Genomic DNA, 23,264 nt, shown 5'->3' with positions numbered 1-23,264 from the left:
TTCTAAAATAGAGGGCATGAGCTGAGAAAAGTAATAAAATTCTGATGCGAAAGTTTCACACGCTATGATAACTTTAGCTTTTGATTTACTAATAATCATCAATCCTTCAGTATCATGTACAATATCTGGTTTCAGTTTAATTATATAATCTACGCAGATCCCATGTTGGCTCAATATTTTACTCAGTTCTTCAGACTCCTCATCACTGCTGCCATCATTTGATAGTATTATTCCAACCCAGTTCCACCCAAAATACTGCAAAAATTTTATAATAGCTGCATAAAGGATCCAATTGTCTGGTGTCATGTGGAATAAAGTTGGATACAGTTTTCCATCTCTCAGACGAGTGTCGGTGACTCGATAACTGACCTGGTTGACATGTTGGGAAATATTTTAATGTGATGTTATTATTCAGAAAATCAAAAAATGAGAAATGCAATTTATAAATGATGGATCAAGGTCTCTTCATCATATTCTGTTATAACAAAAAAGTAGTACTTGTCAGAATTAAAATCATAGAGATTATTAAATATTTTTTTTTTCTTTACATACAGTGCCTTCCACATTTTGTCATGTTACAACTAAAAGCTTAAATTTGATTGGGATTTTATGTGATAGACCAACACAAAATGGCACATAATTGTGAAGTGAAAGGAAAATGATAAATGGTTTTCAACATTTTTTACAAATAAATAACTGAAAAGTGTGGTGTACAGTTGTACTGAGCCCCCTTTACTCTGTTACCCCTAACTAAAATCTATTGGAACCATTGAACCAAATAGAATCCACCTGTGTGTAATTTAATCTCAGTATAAATACAGCTGTTCTGTGAAGCCCTCGGAGGTTTGTTAGAGAACCTTAGTGAACAAACAGCATCATGAAGGCCAATGAACACATCAGACAGATCAGGGATTAAGTTGTGGAGAAGTTTAAAGCAGGGTTAGGATATAAAAAAATATATCAAGCTTTGAACATCTCACGGAGCACTGTTCAATCCATCATCTGAAAATGGAAAGAGTATGGCACAACTGTAAATCTACCAAGACAGGACTGTCCACCTAAACTGACAAGCCCGGCAAGGAGAGCATTAATCAGAGAAGCAGCCAAGTGACCCATGGCAACTCTGAAGGAGCTGCAAAGATCCACAGCTCAGGTGGGATAATCTGTCCACGGGACAACTATTAGTTGTACACCCCACAAATCTGACCTTTATGGAAGAGTGGCAAGAAGAAAGACATTGTTGAAAGAAAGCCATATGGAGTCCCATTTGCAGTTTGCGAGAAGTCATGTGAGGGACACAGCAAACATGTGGAAGAAGGTGCTCTGGTCAGATGAGACCAAAATGTAACTTTTTGACCTAAAAGCAAAATGCTATGTGTGGCAGAAAACTAACATTGCACATCACCCTGAACACACCATCCCCACCGTGAAACATGGTGGTGGCAGAATCATATTGTGGGAAAGCTTTCTTCAGCAGGGACAGGGAAGCTGGTCAGAATTGATGGCAACATGGAGGGAGCCAAATACAGTACAATCATAGAAGAAAACCTGTTAGAGTCTGCAAAAGACTTGAGACTGGGGTGGAGGTTCACCTTCCAGTAGGACAACGACCCTAAACATACTGCCAGAACTAAAATGGAATGGTTTAGATCAAAGCACAGTCATTTTTTTAGAATGGCCCAGTCAAAGTCCAGACCTAAATCCAGTTAAGAATCTGTGGCACGACTTGAATATTGCTTTTCACAGAAGGGGCGGATCCAGAGTCTAGTCTCGTGAGGAGCACTGCCAGGTTTTTTTTTGCAGGCAATTTATTGTGGAAATGGCTGGTGTTGGCACTTCAATCATCCTGGCACCATGGTTGTCATGGTGTCAGGATGATTGAAGTGCACTATTTCTATTATTACATTGAAATATAAAATAAAATAGTTCAACTCACCCTAATGCAGAATCAGTGGGAGCCTTGAGCGTGTCACTTGCCACCATCGCCTGCCACCAGATGCTGATTGTCACTTGCCACTTCACCTCCCACCTGATGCAGATTTTCACTTGCCACGTCACCTGCCACACATTGTGGATTGTCACTTGCCACGTCACCTGCCACACATTTTGGATTGTCACTTGCTGTGTCACTTGCCTGCTATGAGGTGCGGATTGCCTCTTGCCATGTCACCTGCCATACATTGCAGATTGTCACTTGCTGTGTCACTTGCCACATCAACTTGCCACCAGATGCAGATTGTCACTTGCTGTGTCACTTGCTACGTCACCTTGCCACCAGATTCTGATTGTCACTTGCTTTGTCACTTGCCATGTCACCTGCCATACATTGCAGATTGTCACTTGCTGTGTCACTTGCCACATCACCTTGCCACCAGATGCAGATTGTCACTTGCTGTGTCACTTGCCACGTCACCTTGCCACCAGATTCTGATTGTCACTTGCTGTGTCACTTGCCACGTCACCTGCCATACGTTGCAGATTGTCACTTGCTGTGTCACTTGCCATGTCACCTTGCCACCAGATGCAGATTGTCACTTGCTGTGTCACTTGCCTGCTACAGCTACATGGTGCAGATTCTCACTTGCTGTGTCCCAGCTTGAAGGCTGGCAGCAGAGAGATGATGTAATCTCTATGCTGCCTGTGGCTGCACAGTGAGGGAAGGAGAGCGGTGATGCAGGGCGGGCGGTGAGAGATGATGTCATCTCTCTGCTCCCCTGCCCACTTGCTCGCTCGCCTGCTGACTGGCCTGTTCAGTCACCCACATGCCAGCCCACTAACTGATCCACCGGCTCTCCCACCGGCCCCGCTAACTGATCCACCCGCCTACCTGCCTGTCACTAATGTCTCGGTGGGGGAATTGCCCCATTGCCCCCCCGGGATCCGCCCCTGGTTCACAGATGCTCCCCATCCAATCTGACAGATCTTGAGCTAAATTGCAAAGAAGAATGGGCAAAAATGTCCCTCTCTAGATGTGCAAAGCTGGTAGAGACATCCCCAAAAAGATTTGCAGCTGTAATTGCAGTGAAAGGAGGTTTTACAAAGTATTGACTCAGGAGGGCTGAATACAAATGCACGCCACACTTTTCACATATTTATTTGTAAAACATTTTGAAAACCATTTATCATTTTCCTTCCACTTCACAATTATGTGCCACTTTGTGCTGGTCTATCACATAAAATTAAAAAAAAAACAAAAAACATTTACATTTTTGGTGGTAACATGACAAAATGTGGAAAATTTAAAGGAGTATGAATACTTTTTCAAGGCACTGTAAGTGGTCACATGACTTCTGTTCTCAGCTACATAAGCAGTTTAGAGAGCTGGGGGTGGAAGCTGCAGGGGATGTGTCAGCCAGAGGTAGAAATACAGCAGAATGCCTATCTTCCCAGTACAGAGCTGTGCAAGGGAGCGTATCAGTACAAGTCTTGGGCATTAGAGGAGAGGCAGGCTTATCTCCTAGAACAACCGGTAAACTGACTATACAGGGTTGGATGTGCTCTCATGCCTAGCGTGGTCAGCTTCAATAGGAAAGCAGGGGAACTGACAGGATCACTGGGCAATTAACACAAAGTAAGCAATACAAAGAGAACATGATACTTTTTAACACAAGTACTTGATACCACAGACACATATCAGGAATATCAAATGTTGGGATAACAAACACTTTCATTCATCTACACCAGTTGCTCACCCTAAAGCAATAAGGCCACCCAGATATAGTAGTAGTATTATAGTATAAGGAAAATCTTGAATATCATTTAAGCCTCCACCAAGAGTGTCAATCTCTGGGAATCGCATAAAAAAATATTACTGCAATGGTACTTAACACCGCACCGATTATCTAAAATGTATCCTCATACCTTCTCAGAATGCTGGAAGCTCTGTGGTTCATCTAACACCCTAATTCATATCCTGTGATCCTGCCCAAAACTACTACCTATTATGGATCCAAATAGGGAAAATTATAACCATAATTACAGGTCTAAACCAGGAACTATCTCCAGGAATGGCAATTCCATCCTTAGAGCTAAGTTCTATTCCCTTATCCCATAGAACCATAATTTCTCATATATTACTAGCAGCATGCTTAATTATACTCAGACACTGGAAAAGGGTAAAAGCCCCAGAGATTGCAGAAGTAATCCGAACAACCCATACTGATGGCACTTATGAGATCATTTTCTCACCAGCTGTTGGGAAATATGAGGTAGTTTTGCAGTGTTGGACACCGTGGCTCAAATGGTACTCGGAAGGCTCTATTTTATGAATTCATGTATATAAAGTCTTTTATAATTCTATAACTGTATGTGGCTCCTCTTCCCATGACTTGAAAGGTTCTGCAATGTTTGTGATGTGGCCTTGTCATCGTATTGTATAAAATTTGTATACCTGGTATGTCCTTTAATGCTTCAACAACTAATGCTTGATTGTAAAATATTTTTTAATGATATTTAATATTATATATATATATATATATATATATATATATATATATATATATATATATATATATATATGTATTTTCATGCACCTTTATTTTGATAAACTGATAAATTGTAAAGCAATTTGTTGTTTTACTTTCTTTAGTAAATCATTTCATACAGCACTCTAGAATAATCCTGAAGAAGCTCACTTGAAGCGAAACATGTAGAGCGTTAGTGTCTGTACAAATATATGAAATGAATTTGTTATGCAACAAGGGATTTTTTATGAAAATGTTTTTATTGGCAAAAATAAAGTATATTTTTTATGATTAAAAAACACTATATTCTTTATTCTCTGACACCTTAAAAGTCCCACAGTTTTCCTTTTTTCATGTATTCTTTGTGGTGTAACCATTATTACTGTGACTGGTATGTTATGCTCCTGTTTCGTTTCATTTCTTTCTTTATTGGTAGTACATTCCTTCCATATGTTACATGAGTTGATGGAACATTATTGACAAGAAAATATATATATATTTAACATACAGCCACTCTGGCCGCTAAAGAGAAATCATGAGTGGGCTTAACAATTAGCCTCTCCAATACCGGGTGAAGCAGTTCTTAGTTTAATCAGAAACGTGGTATACCTTTTACGACCTGATGTGAACTGAATGTGACTACAATATTAAGCTATGTCTTATAACATTTTGTTTGTTTTTCTTTTTGTAAATTGTAAAACTCAGTAAAAATCTATTGAAATTATGATGCTGACTGTCCTGTAGTATGTATATAAAGTAATTGAGGTACTTATAAATCTACAGAACAAAAAACAACTAAAATAGAACTTTTATAAAAGTTATATTCTACATCCTATCCTCCTCTATAATGTAATGTGTTCTAATTTCACTTTAAGGCTCCAGTGTTAAATTTAAATGATCAAACAGTGAGTATCCACCTCCAGCATATACACATTAGTCTCCCTCATTGCTGTTCCTGGCCCCTCCCTCCTTTCAAGTGCCCCTACAGCCATCAGCTTGCTCTGGGGGCAGCCGAGTCGAGTCACAGCTCCCTGTGTCCATTCAGAAACGGAGCCCCAACTGACCCGGCCCTGCCCCCTCTGTCCCCTGATTGTCTAACTTACTTTGATTGACAGCCACAGGAGCCAATGGCACCGTTGCTGTGTCTCAGCCAATCAGGAGGAGAGTCCTGGATGGCTAAGACACTAGAGGACATCGCTGGAGAGAGATGGGGCTCAGGTATGTAATTAGGGGGGCTATGGAGGTTGTTACAGACAGGCTTTTTTTATCTTGATTCAAAGAATGTATTAAGATAATAAAACCTTCTGCCTTTACAACTCCTTTAACCACTTGCCGACCGTGCCATTGCCGAAAGATGGCTACAGTGCGGTCAGCTTATTCTGGGAGGACGTCCATGGGCATGCTCCCAGAATTTTGCTCTCGTGCGCCCCCTGAGGCGCGCACCCGGGAACATTCTTGAGGACCCGGCGCATCACGGATCATGGTAAATGGCCACTAATAGCAGCCATTTACCACATGACTTCTCTGTCAATGATTGAGCGATCACATGTAAACAAACCAATATCACGTCTGGTTCCTCCCTCCCCTCTCTGTACAGATCTGTACAATGCGAGGGGAGAGGGGGAGAGATCAAGTGCTGCAGCGCTGTGGGCTGGATGTGTAGTGCCCACAGTGCTTATATGTGCCCACTCCAGCACTCATCCATCCATCCATACCATCCATACTCAGCCATTCATACAAACTCAGCCATACATACTCATCCATCCATCCATACTCAGCCATACATACTCATCCATCCATCCATACTCAGCCATACATACTCATCCATCCATCCATACTCAGCTATACATACTTATCCATCCATCCATACTCAGCCATACATACTTATCCATTCACCCATACTCAGCCATCCATACCATCCATGCTCAGCCATTCACCCATACTTAGCCATACATACTCATCCATCCATCCATACTCATCCATCCATCCTCATCCATGTTCATCCATCCATATTCAGCTGTACTCAGCCATACTCAGCCATACCCAGCCATACTCAGAAATACCCAGTCATACCCAGCAATACTCAGTCATACCCAGCCATACTCAGCCATACCCAGCAATACTCAATCATACCCAGCCATACTCAGCCATACCCAGCAATACTCAGCCGTACTCAGCCGTACCCAGCCGTACTCAGCCATACCCAGCAATACTCAGCCGTATCCAGCCGTACTCAGCCGTACCCAGCCGTGCTCAGCCATACCCAGCCATACTCAGCCATACTCTGCCATACTCTGCCATACTCAGCAATACCCAGCCATACTCGGCCATACCCAGCAATACTCAATCATACCCAGCCATACTCAGCCATACCCAGCAATACCCAGCCGTATCCAGCCGTACTCAGCCGTACCCAGCCGTACTCAGCCATACCCAGCAATACTCAGCCGTATCCAGCTGTACTCAGCCGTACCCAGCCGTACTCAGCCATACCCAGCAATACTCAGCCATACCCAGCAATACTCAGCCGTATCCAGCTGTACTCAGCCGTATCCAGCTGTACTCAGCCGTACCCAGCCATACTCAGCCATACCCAGCAATACTCAGCCGTATCCAGCCGTACTCAGCCGTATCCAGCCATACTCAGCCATACCCAGCCATACTCAGCCATATCCAGCCGTACTCAGCCATACCCAGCCGTACTCAGCCATACCCAGCCATACTCAGCCATACTCTGCCATACTCTGCCATACTCAGCAATACCCAGCCATACAAAGCCATACCCGGCCGTACTCAGCCGTACCTGGCCGTACCCAGCCATACTCAGCCATACCCAGCCATACTCAGCCATACCCAGCAATACTCAGTCATACTCAGCCATACCCAGCAATACTCAGCCATACCCAGCCATACTCAGCCGTACCCAAACGTACTCAGCAGTACCCTTCCATCCCATCCATACCCAGCCATCCCATCCATACTCAGCCATACCCAGCCGTACTCAGTCGTACCCCGCCGTACTCAGCCATACTCATTCATGCTCAGTCATCCCATCCATATTCAGCCATCCCCATCCACGGCTCATCCATCCCCATTCATGTTCATCCATTGCCACATCAGTTCTCATCCATGCCACACACCCATGCCACTACAGTGCCTCACAAAAGTGTAATAGGTAGTCAAAGTAGATTTGAAACTTCTGCCCCTAGAACACCAGACAGTGCTCCCTGCATGTTGGGCCTCTCTGTGTGGCCAGGCTGTGTAAAAGTATCACACATGTGGTATCGCCATACTCAGGAGGAGTAGGAGAATCTATTTTGGGCAAAAGATTGCCGCTCCAATCTCTCAATCCGTAACAAGAAACCCGCCCTAAAAGAACTCACAGGTGCTGGCTCTGCACAAGCTTGAGGAAAGATAAAGATCCTGGACGGCTGCACACCATAGAAGGCATCATTATTGATATGAAGAAATAAAATCCAAATGCAGTCACCTCATGTACAGGGAGGAACAGGAAAAATAGCTAACAAGTTTCACGCCCCATCATGGCGCTTATTCATAGCTAAATGATTAAAGTTTGATCATGGATATATATAGGGACTTCAGGTTTTGATAGCCAATCCAAAAACAGTCTCAAATAGAGACCTGCCCACATAATCAAACTCTAGAACAACACCCAAGAGATAGGAGACACCTGGGATGTGAAGTTGAATTTTAAATCAAAGATTGAAGACAAGATAATATGACAATATAATAATGCCTGTAAAGGTCCACCAAACTAGAAAAGTTTATTAAGTGAACCAATGCGCATTATTCAACTTTTCCCATTGTGTACATCCATAACCTTGGGATAAAGACCATGATAAATACTAAAAGAATATTAAAAAATAACAAAATACAAAGTAACAACGTTGATTTTCAAATCGTAAATGATAAATAATCCCAAAGGAAACCTGTGTATAAATGACGATAAACAAAATTCATGAAAATGTAAAACATGCTGAAACTATACAAAATTGCAAAATAACATACACATGAAATTGATGTGGAAATACCAATGATCCTATTCCCAGCACTATCAATAATGTCTTGGTAACTGCACACACATACACATATAATAATATATAATATACACATCATCCTGAGCCATCCAGGTAATATTTATAGATCTCTATGAATTTTGGACCACCGGCTGAAGTTTACGTTATTTAGCACATATAGCTAGTCCATTAAAAAGATGTTCACGTAACTTCTTTAGGGTCCCTCTTTGTTTTCCCACATTTTCCATGCACCATTTAAATGCTTCCCCATCTGATCACGATTTTCCGTCTTTTTCTTCTATTTTTTTTCTTGGCCGTTTGTTGCAAATTCGAGATATATCTTTTGTTTATGAATGGATTCCAGATGTTGTCGAGTGGGGCTTGCGGATTTATGTGGGAATAATGATTCATACATAATTATTTTTAACGAAAATTAAGATTTTTGGTGTTTCCATTGTCCTAGTGCTCCAGGGACTTCAAAAGTGTTATGCCCCGTACACACGGTCGGACTTTGTTCGGACATTCCGACAACAAAATCCTAGGATTTTTTCAGATGGATGTTGGCTCAAACTTGTTTTGCGTAAACACGGTCGCACAAAGTTGTAAGAATTTCCAATCGCCAAGAACGCTGTGACGTCAAGCACGTACAACGAGACTAGAAAAGGCCAGTTCAGAACCAAGCGCGGCACCCTTTGGGCTCCTTTTGCTAATCTCGTGTTAGTAAAAGTTTGGTGAGAGACGATTCGTGCTTTTTCAGACTCGTGGCTTTCAGATTGTTTTCTGCCATTCAGTTTGTGTTGTGGGTTTGTATCTGCTCTTCAGTGCGTGCAAGCAAGTTCCGCGTGACTTTAAGTAGTCATTGTGTTCTTGTTCGTTCGTTACTGTTTTTCAGGTCGCTCTTCACAGGCCTTGCTGTTCTTCAGTGCATTCTGTTACTTCGTTCTGAGCAGCCGACCATTTTCTAGCCATGTTTCATATACGTACTCCTCGTAGAGTTCATGCTGTGCGGGGGCTTGGTGTTGGGGTCCTGACCTTAACACAAGTCCAGTCCATGAACAGGGTGGGGAGGAGTTCATGGACCAAGAATTGGTTGCTTCAGCGTGACCAGTTCTCTCATATGCCTTTGCTCCGTGAGATCCGTGAGAATAATCCTGATGATTTCAGGAACTTTCTCAGGATGACGGACCCCGTATTTCACCGGCTGCTGGCTTTGCGGACCCCCTATATCAGCAGACAGGATACCTGCATGAGGCAAGCCATCACTCCGGAGCAGAGGCTCGTCGCTACCCTGCGGTACTTGGCGACAGGGAGAAGCCTGCAGGACTTGAAGTTCTCGACAGGCATCTCCCCCCAGGCTCTGGGGATCATTATCTCAGAGACCTGTTCTGCCATCATCCAGGTCCTGCAGAAGGAGTATATGAAGGTAAGATTTTTATCCTTTAATATCACATTTTATTGTATTGAATGATTGATAATATATTGTATTTCTTTCCTCATTTCCTAATTACCATGATTGGAATATGCTGTGAATGTCCCCTTTGTCCTCATACAAGCTGGATTTTTATGTAATTCATTTTTTAGGTCCTTCATACAGATTGCCCTTCAATAACCTCCCCAGCATGTTCTTCTGCCCCTATATTCACCTCATGTAGTCACTTAACAATGTATTTTGTCAGCTCCATAGTAGTGCTTTACCCCAAACACCCCCTAAAATGTTTTAAAATGTGATTTTTGCTTTAAATTCAGGCAGAGTGCCAGAGGCCTTTTTTTTGTGGTGTCCCCAAATCATTTTTAGTAACCCTCCCTCCCCCAACTGCTAAGTCAGCTGATCCCAATTCTCTATCTATCCTCAATCATCTATCTGCTGACTTTGCCAAACCCATACACACTACACCCATCTCTTTACTGGTCAGATGTATGGATGAATTCCCCAAAGCATGTAGTGCAAGGGCATGCCTGTATACTTTCAAATGGTACTGTTTAAAGTTTTTGTATTCTATTATTATCTTTATAGGTAATAGCAGAATGTCCAAATGTGCTAAAATGTGTACAATGTGTTTTTATATCTTTGTATTATGACACTTCTTACCTGTCCAGTGGGCTGCCAATAGTGTAACTAAGGAGGGGCTGTTCCAAGTACTACCCTGTATTTAGGCATTCATCTCTCAATGAAGTGGAGAGGGTTACCTGTCCAAGATTTTCCCACCCCCCATAATGTTAGAAATAGCCCATGAGAGGGGGGAGGGGGAATATGATAGGTGTACCTTATACTTTGGTGTTGTTAAATTCCCCTTAATAAATGCTATCTGGAGGTTGGCCAAGAATGTTTGTGTCTAATCTGCTTGCCATGTTTATGTGCAAAAATATTAATTTATTTTTGTTTTCCTCAAAAGTTTCCTTCCACGCCACAGGAATGGCAGACTGTGGCCTCCCACTTTGCCGAGCGGTGGGACTTTCCTAACTGCGGAGGGGCAATTGATGGGAAACACGTCCACATCATCCCACCACCCAACTCGGGGTCGTACTATTTCAATTATAAGGGGTTCAATAGTATTGTGATGTTGGCAGTGGTGTCGGCTAATTACGACTTCTTGTATGTGGACGTGGGGAAGAATGGCCGGATGTCCGATGGTGGAGTCATTGCCCAGACAGAGTTCTACAGGCGTCTCCAGAATGGCAGCTTGGACTTGCCACCTCCAGAGGACAATGTGGAAGGACTCCCATTCGTGTTCGTTGCTGATGAAGCGTTTGCGCTGGGGAACCATCTTATGCGGCCATTCCCTATGAGGACCCTCACCCTGGAACAGAGGGTTTTTAATTACTGGCTGGCCAGAGCCAGAAGAGTGGTGGAGAACACATTTGGAATCCTGGCCAGCCGGTTTCGCCTATTTCTGACACCCATACATATGGCGGAGTATAAACTTAATCATATAATCCTGGCGTGCTGTATTCTCCATAACTTTTTACGCAAACATTCCGCCAACTATGCTGGCTCAGTTGGGCCTGAGGCCAGAATGATCCATGAAACAACACTGACGGCGCTTGAAAGTGGCCGTCCTGGCTTGCCCTCCCTGAGTGCCCGTGATGTCCGGTTACGATACCTGGAGTTCTTTGTGGGTAGGGGGGCCATCAATATGCCAGCAAATTTGTGAAGCCTTTATCAAATAAAAAATCAAAAAAAGAAAATCTTTGTGGATATTTACTGCTTGTGTTTGTTTTAGCTGACCGTGACAGAAATGTGTTGAGTCCAGAAAATGGCGTGATTGTGTAACCTTATACAAAGCACTGTTGGGTGTTATTTACTAAAGGCAAAGACACTGAAAGAGGATTTTCCCTTAGGAAATAACCCCCATTTTCACAGAAAACAGCAATGACATCACCAACAAAGTGTTTTAGCGTTGACACAATAATCCACACATTCTTGCTTAACAATCTCTTTAATACCTGCACAATCACATGTGCATTTAGAAAAGTTTTTTTTCTAACAAAACAACATGTTTGTGGTATAACAATGTTTGGGGTAGCATTATCAAACAGATAAATGTCCATTTAAGCTAAAACAGGCATGTGTAAAACCAACAAGAAAGCCACAAATCTTGAACTTACAAAGTTCACATTTGGTAGAACTTGAAGGCAATATCAGACATGAGTATTTAGGAACTGTGTTTGATATTGGGGTGAAGTCAGATTTGATATCAGATGGGGTGAAGTCACCCCAGGAAAAGCCAAATTTGGAAGATGCACACAAATTTCCCAATGTCAACATGTGCTAGCTGCCATCACGGGGAATCAAGGGACGTGTTTTGGGGGAGCAACCCCTTCCTCTCAGCTACTTTATTATTGAGGAAGGGGTTGCACCCCCAAAATGCGTCCATTGATCTCCCGTGATGGCAGATAGCACATGTTGGCACACTGTATGCATCCTCCAAATTAGACTTTTCGACAAATCTTTCAAACATTTTGAACATTGGAGCACACAAAAAAACAAAGGGATTGGGAGGGGTTTTAAACTCGCCCCAAAACATCAGTGATGTTTTTATTTTTTTGAATAACATCATTGATGTTTTTATTGAGGTTTTCCAATTCTAAATTACACCCCATGATCTCCCCGAACAGGATCTGGGCACTTTCTGATGTGAAAGGATCTGGATCCACAACATCACGATCACCTAAAAAGAGAGAAACCCAAAAAAAAGGTATCAAAAAAATGCCATCATCCATCTCTTACCTGAGCCTGTGGTTGCAGACACTCACCTGTTGTGGTGACAATTTCCACCACATCTTCTTCCTCCTCCTGCTCTTCTTGGGTTGGTGGGATTTCACCTTCTTCCAGAGGTGGGGTGTCTGTGTTCTCCTCGGATGAGGGGTGTCCTCAGAGTCTTTTCTCCCCTATGTCAAACAAAAATGTACTTAGCACACAGTGATTTGATGGCAGAACTATAATTATAAAACATTGCTTGGAAGTGGGGTACAATTGTCTATTTTGGCAGAGTTCCAAAATGTGGCATTTTCAGTGTCCTTTGTCAAGCTTCAATACTTTACCTGTTTGGTACAAGCTTCACAGATGAAGCCCCCCCTATAGTATACACTGGAGCACCTGTGTGTCCCCCCTAATAAAAATGGTGTTCTTGTGTCCCACACTAGTGCTCCAGTGTCCAGATGTGAAAACAGCTGCTGAGTGTCCTCTCCTTACATAGAATCTAGTTTGCATTTCATTCTAGTAACAAAGCCATCTACACAACCAAAATAGTTTATGACAAGTAGGACGTAAAAATTGTGGCCAAATGCATATGGCCTAAACAATGGTGTTTTATAGGCCGAAAGAAAAATGTTTGATACGAACAAATTATGTACCCATGGACATGAAATTTGCCATGTAAAAATGTAGACTTGTAAGAAAAGCACATGGAGCAGCACGAACGTAATAAACATAAAGGATAGAAACACAGCACAACTACTTATATTTTTGCAGCACTCTCCAGATCTTTCTGTACTGCTTGTGTTCTCTTAATTTCAGGTCCGACCACCGCTTCCTGAGCTGATCTTTCGATCATCGTACCCCGAAATGCCAGTGCAGACTCTTGACCACTTTCGCCATGATCTTGGCCTCTCTGACATTGGGGTTGGGGTAAGGCCCATACTTCCCCTCATAGTTGGCCCTCTTCAGGATGTCCACCATCTCCAACTTCTCCCCAAAGGACATATTTGAGGCCTTAAATCTCCTTCTGGATCGTGACGTTTCAGGCTCTGGGCTTTCCTCCTCCTCCTTGCTGCTATAATTAGCACGCACCTGCTGTGTGTCCGCCATGTGCTCTTCCCCCACTGCGCGAACAAAAAGGGGCAGGGAATAGACTAGAAAGAACATCAGTGGCAGGCGGAGTTACACGCATGTGCAGTGTGTATAAAGCGTAACACGCGTGCGTATTACGTACGATCTGTGAGCGGAGGAAGCAGCATCGAAAGTGCTGATCGTGATAACGAAGGTAAGATCTAAACTTGGGCCTATACTGTTTTGAAATTGAAGCCTATATTGTAACAAGATTAGGAGAGTTTGGCCTGACCTTAGGGTTTGTCTTGTGTTGTATCTTGCAGAGAAAATGGATGGCTTCAACGACCACAATTTCCTCCCCCTGTTCATAGACAAATACAGGGAGCTGCCCTGTCTGTGGCAGGTGAGATATCCCCATTATAACAATAAACAAAAGAGGCAGGCAGCGCTGTAGAAACTGCTGAAGTTGGTGAAGCTGGTGGTCCCCACAGCAACCATCCCCTATTTAAAAACCAAAATTGGTGGCCTGAGGAGCACTTATCTTAATGAGCGTAAGAAAGTCACAGATTCCCAGAGGTCCGGAGCTGCAGCAGATGATGTTTATGTCCCCAGACTGTGGTATTATGAGAGACTGCGATTTCTGTCAGACCACACTGAAGTCAGGGAATTCCTCTCAACTCTTCCTTCCACTCTTCCTTCCACCCCAGCTGAGGCTTCTGATGTCCAACCTGGGCCTTCCAGCCAGGAAGAAGTGGAGGAGCCCAGCTGGAATCAGGTATAGCATTCTTCTACAGATTTCTGGTCAATAAATAAATTATGTTTACTAGATGTTACACTCTAAAAAGTAATTCGAGAGACCTGTTGCCACCACTTAATTAAATGCATATTTCCAAGGTAAAAATTCTAATTTATTGTTTTAAATAAACTTTTTACACTGAAAACTTATTTTAATAATATTATTATTATATTTATTTGATATTATAATGTTGGAAATTAAAGCAACTTAATTTTGTGTGTCATGCACAGTACCATTTCAGCATTCATTGATGTAAAAGGAAATTTAAGTTGTGGTAACTTAATAAAATGGACTTGGTAACTCAATATTGTTCTACCTTGAGTGCATTATTGCAAGTCTCCACCCCCACCAACCTAACACAGAACAAATCGAGGCATGTTGGAAGGAAGACCTGCTGCACAGAGATATAAAATACATTTTTAAAGGTGAGAATAATTTGCTTTACAAAGAAATTTTGAACTATTACAATTTGTAATCCCTTATAGCCTATAGGTAGAGAAGTAAGGGTTAAAAGGCAACACCAGTGAACAAGCTTTGTCCTAATATAGTGCTAGATGTATTTAGCCTTGTTTAACCATCATTGCCTCATGTCAGTGGATAGGATTTGATAGTGTGCCATTTGTGAAATATGCTAAGCTTGAAAAAGTTTTTTTTTTTTTTTGTGCCAGGGGAATCAGTGTATTATAGATTTTAGCTTCTATGGCAAACTACATTCAAGACTTCAAGGTTTGTTTAAAATTTGCTGTTATTCACATAGATTACCATGTTTTAAAATTTAGACAAAGGGGGTTATTTACTAAAGGCAAATCCACTTTGCACTAAAAGTGCACTTGGAAGGGCAGTCGCTGCAGATCTGAGGGGGACATGCAAGGAAAATAAAACAGCATTTTAGCTTGCACATGATTGGAAGCTAAAATCAGCAGAGCTTCCCCTCGTTTCAGAGCTTCCCCTCAGATTTACAGCCACTGCACTTACAAGTGCACTTGTAGTGCAGAGTGGATTTGCCTTTAGTAAATCAACCTCAAAGTGCTATTGACCAAATAGTATTTTGGACATATCTGTGTAATGCATAAAATAACTACTAATTATTTTTCCACAGATCTCTTGTTAGTTTCTCCAGTGTTGCTTTTGTGACAAAAAAAACTGCTACAGGAGAAGGTATGAATTATTATATCATATAATTGGATTTCCCAGCCCTACATGTATCTACACTTAGAGGGTATGTCTGATTAGAGGTTTTTAATAGTCCTGTTATTCAGCAACATGCGCTGGGGCTGCAAAATATGTACATTTACAACTTCTACAAAAGCAGTGCTTCTAAATATTACAAGCTGCACCATAATCATGGTGGGCAACCTTTGCCATGTCTTTACCATGACTGTTTTTCTTCCTTCAAAACATGGGGTAGTCTTAGATCACATCTATCCAGAAATCATTCTCAGGAAAGTATGGAAAGAGTCCAATCTGCTGAAATTCTCTCTTTCACTTGCAAGTGTTGTGGTGCAAGCACAATATTAACAGAAAGAGAGTTCTTTGAACACATTGGTCAACATTTAAAAAAAAATGAGAACTGCAATTTTAGCACTAATATTCATGGAACATTTGCCTCCCACAGAAGTATACTCCTCACTCACTGCAAGATTTTAAAGACCTTCTAAAAAGGTATATAAGTTCTTCAAATATAGATGATTGCAGTGATAAGGATGTTCAGGATTGTGAACTATCTGCTGATGATCAAGATGATAATGATGTGAGAGATCTACCAAATCTCATTGAAAAAACTTGGCTTTATTTTTAAAACAGGAGAGTATCTTTAATGTGTCAAACAGGTGCATTGATGAGGTGGTTGAAGAATTAAATTTTATCTCTCATTCAGCAGCAGGTCCCATCATTAAAGATATTCTACAGTCCTGTTTGTAAAGGCATAACTGTGAGATCGATGAGGCTGTTGTGTCAGACATAGTGACACATCTCTGTGATGGCAATCCATTTACCTCTGCCTTGAACAGTGGTGGACCACTTTCTTCTGCCTACAAGAGAAGGGTGTATTTTAAGGAACAGTTTGCTGTGGTGGAACCAGTAGGGTATGTATTTAGTAAGGAAGAAGACAGAAGCTTCCAGTATGTACCTATCCTGAAGTCACTGCATTTAGGTTTTAAACCAGAAAGAGATCCTTGATTTTATGTTGCATGAAAGGGTAGCTCAAAAAAATGGTGACACTCATTCATTGTGAAATGCTTAAGTGCTTGGTCAGCTGAGCATCTCAGGATCTATGTCCTAGAGAAAACGTGCACTGTGAAAGTTCTAGATCCCACAGAACAGTCAGATATATTACCTTTAACGCCATATACTGTTGGTGGAAAAAGCATAGTAACCCTAAAACACTTCATTTATGTTCCATAGATTGTTAACAAATTCTTGACGTGTCAAACTGAGTCGTGTTTAAATGAATAAGATAATACTTCTCTGCATGGTTTGCCAACATTTGTAGTTATGATACTCACTAAAATATTTTGAACATTTTGTTCATTACAGCTTGATCAATGTCACAGCCAGCCCATCTACGAGTAATACTTTCGGACCATGATGTCCAGAAACTGACATTACCATCTGGAATTCCTGAGACAGTTGGAGAACTTCAATTAGTGGTTCGAAACACATTTGGACTCACTGACGATTTCTGTTTGCATTTTAAGGATGCAGATTTTGGTAATGACTTTTTCTCCTTGCTCTCAACCACTGACATCAAGGATAAGGACACTATCAAGGTTGTGTATATCCAGACACGCACTACAGTAACTTTGACAGTATTAGATGACTACTTCTCAAGCATTATTGAGGGTTCTCTTCAGGCTTCTGATGATAGCTGCTCAGTGGTGTCCTCCAATGATACTTTGATTCTTTCTCCAGAACCAATGAAAGAAAACCTAGCCCAGCGGTTAAAGGGCTGGCCCTTAGAATTTACAATTCCCCGTTTCTCTCACAGTACAGAGATGCTACTTCAGTCTGGCAATGAAAGCTTTAGTAAGTCTGGGACTCTTTTCAGCATCAAAGATCTCATATCACTACTGCCAGACATTCTTGGAAGATTAGCTGAGGTAATTTATGAGTACACTGCCTATCCTTCAAGTGCTCAACTAAGCCAGGTAGCAGAGACTTTGGTCAAAATACATCCCTGCCTTAAAGAACCAGGATCTTATAATGGATGTTATGGATGGATACAGAGACTCAAATTCAAAATGAAAAACTTCAGGTACAAACTTCGAGGCCTTGGCTGCCCAGAAATTGAGGTGAACTCACTCAAGAGAAAACAAGCACATGACCGAACACCTGCCAAAAATGTTAAAAAACCTAGAAAGGCTGAAGTGAACTACCTACCTCCTCATCCAAAAGGAGAAACCACTGATAGTTTGGAAAGAGAGAGAGTGGACCTCCTACATGAAGTGACAAAAAGAGGTAATTGCCAGGTGGTTGCTGAGAAGATGGCCAAGACTTTCTCTCTTCGCAGACAAGAAGTCATTTGTGAGGCCCCTGCCATCAAGGATTTCAAGGAACGCTGGCCTGCATTATTTGATGCTACCCAGGTAAAAACAGTTCTGCTGTTTTTGAGTTAAAATTTGATATTGATTACCACATCCGTAGGCAGTTATTGTTTACACAATCAGACTTTTATTAAATTAGCTTGAAATTACCCAAACATACAGATAAGTAATTAATCACAGTAAATGTTTACAAATGTACTTAATGTCTTTATGCTTTCAGTTGTTCTGTAATAATTCTTTGTTTTGTAATAACAATCCTCATACATGCAAGTAATAATATTTAAGCATGCATAGATTTAAATTAAATGGTTGTAGGTCAAAGTCTGTGTTGACCTCTTCGCCAGGCAATAACAAGGCGTCATTTTGGTTCCCTACTTAGTCTGTGTAAGAGCTCACACAGATTTAAACTATTACTAAACCTAAAAACATTTTTAACCTTAATGCCTTGCTTGCATTAAGGTAAAAAATGTTTTCAGTTTCCCTGTGTGAAGGGGAAGAGAGGGGAGAAGAGATCAGCGCTGTAAACAGCTGCATCTTTTCTCCTCTTACTTCCTCTTTACACTGCATTTGAGCAGCAGCAGGAGCCATTGGCTCTTGCTGCTGTCAATCAGAGGAAGTGGAGTGTGAGGACTACCTCTCCCCATAGCCAGCGGCTGGCTATGCTAGTCCCGCAGAAAAAGAGGAGGAGCCAAGATCGATGCCAGGGACCCCAGAAGAGGAGGATCAGGGCTATGCTGAGCAATACCACTGCACAGAGCAGGTAAGTATAACGTGTTTGTTATTTTAATAATAAAAAAGAGAGTTTAGTAACACTTTAAGGGCAGTTTCTCCTTAGCTCTTGTGCTGTGATATGAATTAGTGGTGTACAGCAAATGATCTGGAACATTTAATCATTCCTCTTTTGTACCCAACAGATAAATGAGGAATTCAAGAGAATTACGGCCAAAAGCCTTGAGTCCACCTTTATGGCAAAACTTGACTATTGCACCCCAAAACTGATGAACATAGTATTATCACGAGGAGGAGCTGCTGGAATGAGAATCAAGCAGATCAAAGACATGCTTCTTCTGGTATGGCAATTGTTTAGATTTATCTCTTAAAAGAAAGTGTTAGTAAATGCTTGTTGTTTATTTTTACCTACAAGGAGGCTTATAATAAAGCTTACCTATAGGTAAAATCAATATCTCCTAAACGTGCGTGGGAGTGATACCATCACGGCATGCCAATCAGGAAGGAAGACCGGGTGAGGATGGAAGCATTTGCAGCATTGACAGCACGTCGCTGGAGGGCTTAGTTTTAAGTTAAGTCTTTCATAATGTGCTAGTATTCAATACATACTACCATATTTTGATATTGCCTTGCAGAGGGAAACTTTTTTTTTCATAGTCTTTACTACTTGAAGGTTGTTGGTTGTCACTCATTCATATTTTATTTATTAAAGTAGTTTTAAAAACAGAAGGTTTTTTCACCTTACTGCATTATCTGCATTAAGGCACAAAATAACCTTCTTTGCATGAGATCCCCTGTCCAGCCCCCCCCCAAATACTTACCTCAGCCCAATTTTGATCCAGCACTGTGTGTGAGAGCATCATGGCTTCTCTCTATCTCTCTCTTCACTGGCTCCGTGACAGCAGCTGGAGCCATTGGCTGCCACTGCTGTCAATCACAGCCAGTGAGAAGAGACCGGGGACAGGGCCGAGTTGTGTGTCAATGGACGCACAGAGCAAGAGCCTGGCTTGGGAGCGAGCCCACATGAGTGCCCCCATAGCTAGTGGTTTTACTATGGGGGCATTCAGAAGCGGGGGAGCTGGTAGCTCCAGCTGGGGACCCTAGAAGAGGAGGAGGATTGGGGCTACTCTATGCAAAATCATTGTACAGAGCAGGTAAGTATAACATGTTTGTTACAGCATTTTAAAAATGTAAACATTTTAGCTGTCCAATTACTTTAAGGGCTTTTTCACTGATTCTTTTTACACCATTTTTCTTCATTAGCACAATACAATTGAAACACGCAGAGAAGTAGCCATCCGCTGCCTTATCGTGTACCTTGGAGAGAGGGAGGAAGACCTTTTCAAGGAGTTTAGCGTAAGTAAACAGAACATATTGCGAAAACACTGAAACATGCTGTATAAGAACCGCTCTCAGTAGTCTCTGTATCTATTCAAATATTCAATTATTGAACTTAAGCTGATAATTATTGATTACTTAAAAAAAATTTTTAGTTACAAAAAAGACAAAAATGGAAGGCACGCACACCTAGTGCATTACCAATGACAATTTAATTAATAAAAATCCATAAAAAGTGGGTACTCACAAAGCACAAATCTCAATTAAGCCATAAAAAACACAGTGTGTAGACATGTGCTGACGCGTTTCAGGGGCACTCCCCCTTCCTCAGCCTAGCTCTGAGAAAAAGGGTGTGCCCCCGAAACCTGTCAGCTATACCCTGTGTTGTGTTCCTGCACATGTCTACACACTGTGTGTGTTTTTATGGCTCAATTGAGATTTGTGCTTTGTGAGTACCCACTTTTTATGGATTTTTTTAAAATTAAATTGTCATTGATAATGCACTAGGTGTGCGCGCCTTCCATTTTTGTCTTTTTCATATTTTCCCTTGGTTCACCCCATCTGAGAAAGGCAGCATCCACCCAGTCTTGGGATACCTTTGTCCCCCGTTACCCTTCACCTCAGAAGGCCCCTTAGTTGCCTGAGTACCTTTTGGCAACCGATGATAATTATGGGCAAAACTTCAAAACTAAGACTTTGGGATAAACCATCAATTCCATTTCCTCTTCAATCTCAGTTTTCTTGGAGAATTATTGTACAAATAGATGAATATAAATACTTTAATGGTATTATCATACCATCAAAACATCTTACAAATATATTATATAAACTAACATGACCAAAACATCAAACAACAACAAAAAAAAGGGGGGGGGGGGAGATGGCAAAAGATGGCAACACATAGACATCATATATTAAAACCTTATTATGTTGCGTTTAGGTTCTACTCTGGTTCCCATTAAACCTACAAGTTTCCTATTGATTCCCTGAAGATCCTCCAGGGAGCCCATGTCTGGCGGCATTTTTCATATATATCCAATTCATGTGCCAGGAGGGTCTCCATCCTCTCAATAAAATCCATTTCCATTACCCATTCATTCACTGATGGAGATTGTAGTGATCGCCAATGTCATGGAATAACCATGACATTGGCGATCACTACAATCTCCCGCTATCGACCAGTGTCAGAGCAGACCCTTTTTAAGATTTTTAAATGGGCCTGGTAAGATGGACAACAGGGTAATTTCATCAATTTCATTTAATGCAAATGTGTTTTAGATATGAACTCGTCAGCAGAGTAAATTATAGGCATTAACCATCAAAACACAGTACATACAGTCAAAAGCAAAAGTGAGACCCCATACACACTATCAGATTTTTGTCTTCAGATTTTCCAAAACCATATAATATGAGCTCAAACTTTAAGAGTTTCAATTTGTATGCATCAGGCCGGCCCTTCCATTACATGGTTTTGCCAAATCTAAAAACAAATATCTGCAGAAACTCTAATAGTGTGTATGGGGCTTAAGAACCATTTGGAACGGCTTGGTTTTCTACAAAAATAGGTCATATAATGTAATACAATCTTCATCTAAAGCCTCGTACATGCGATCATCTTTTTCCGACGGGAATTGTGTAATGACAGACTGTTGGCCTAACATCTGACCGTTTGTACGCTCCATCAGACAATTGTTGTCCAACTTTCGGCCGACAAATATTGGATGGCAGGCTTATACATTTTGTCGGTCTGTTGTCGCATTTTCCTATCGTGTGTACACAAGTCTGTCAGACAAAAGTCCAAAGTACAAACACGTATGCTCGGAAGCAATGCTCACCAAACACAACATTAGCAGAAGGTGCCAAATGGGTGGCGCTAAAGAGCTGAAAACCCACGTAGTACATCACTACGTTTGTGTTTGTTGGCCGACAATTGTGTGCCGTTTGTATGCAAGACAGGTTCCTGGCCAAGGTCCTTCGGACAAAAGTCTGACGCTTTGCCTGTGAAAAATCTGTGCGTACAAACTAAGCTTTAGTCACAAATATAGACAAACACAATGTGCTTAAGCTAATACCCAACAGAAAAGCTGTGGCATTCCAGGGGCTTCAAGGAGCCATTGACAGCAGACATCCTAAGAATATGGCTGAGCTGAAGCTGCTCTGTGAGGAAGAATGGTCTTCATAAACAATATGCAGATACTGGAAGAAATTGTTTAACGTAAATAATGCCAAGGTAGCTTCAACTAGTTATTAGATGATCGAAGGGTTCACTTAATTTTTCACCTTTGACTGTTTAGTGGGAGTATTCAATGAAGACAGGAAAATGTATAATTGTTTGTGCTGTATTAGCTTAAGCACATTGGGGTTGATTTACTAATACCGGAGAGTGAGCTGTGCTCACTCCAATCATAGGCAGGCATAAATTGTACATTTTTTATTTCACTGGCACATGATTGGGTATATAAAATGAGCCCAGTCTCACCTTATTCACTAAACTGAGTTCATTCACTTGATCAGTGTGTATCCAGTTTTGTGGGGTTGATTTACTGGAGAGGGCAGAATCTTGTGCCAATCAGCTTCTAACTTCAGCTTGTTCAATTAAGCTTTGATTTAAAAAATGGAAACTGATTGGTTTCTATGAGGAGCTGCACCAGGTTTTAGTAAATCAACCCCAACTTAGCTGAAGTTTGTGTTATGCCGCGTACACACAAGCGGACTTTGACGGACTGAACTCCAAAGGACTTTTCTACGGAGTTCCGACGAAACAGACTTACCTACACACGATCACACCAAAGTCCGACTGAATTGAATGTGATGACGTACAACTGGACTAGCCAGTAGCCAATAGCTGCCCTAGTGTCGTTTTTCGTCCGTCGGACTAGCATACAGATGAACGGATTTTTCGATAGGACTCGAGTCCGTCGGAAAGATTTGAAACATGTTCTATTTCTATGTCCATCGGAATTTGACAGAAAAGGTCAGATGAAGGTTCGATGAAGCCCACACACAATCGTAATGGCCGGTGGAATCGTTCCGTCTGACCTTTTCTGCCGGACAGTCCGCTCGTGTGTACGCGACATTACAGTTTTTTCC

The sequence above is a fragment of the Aquarana catesbeiana genome, linkage group LG01 (genome assembly GCF_042186555.1).
Source record: "Aquarana catesbeiana isolate 2022-GZ linkage group LG01, ASM4218655v1, whole genome shotgun sequence".
Lineage (NCBI taxonomy): Eukaryota > Metazoa > Chordata > Amphibia > Anura > Ranidae > Aquarana > Aquarana catesbeiana.
Note: the sequence above shows the minus strand (reverse complement) of the source record.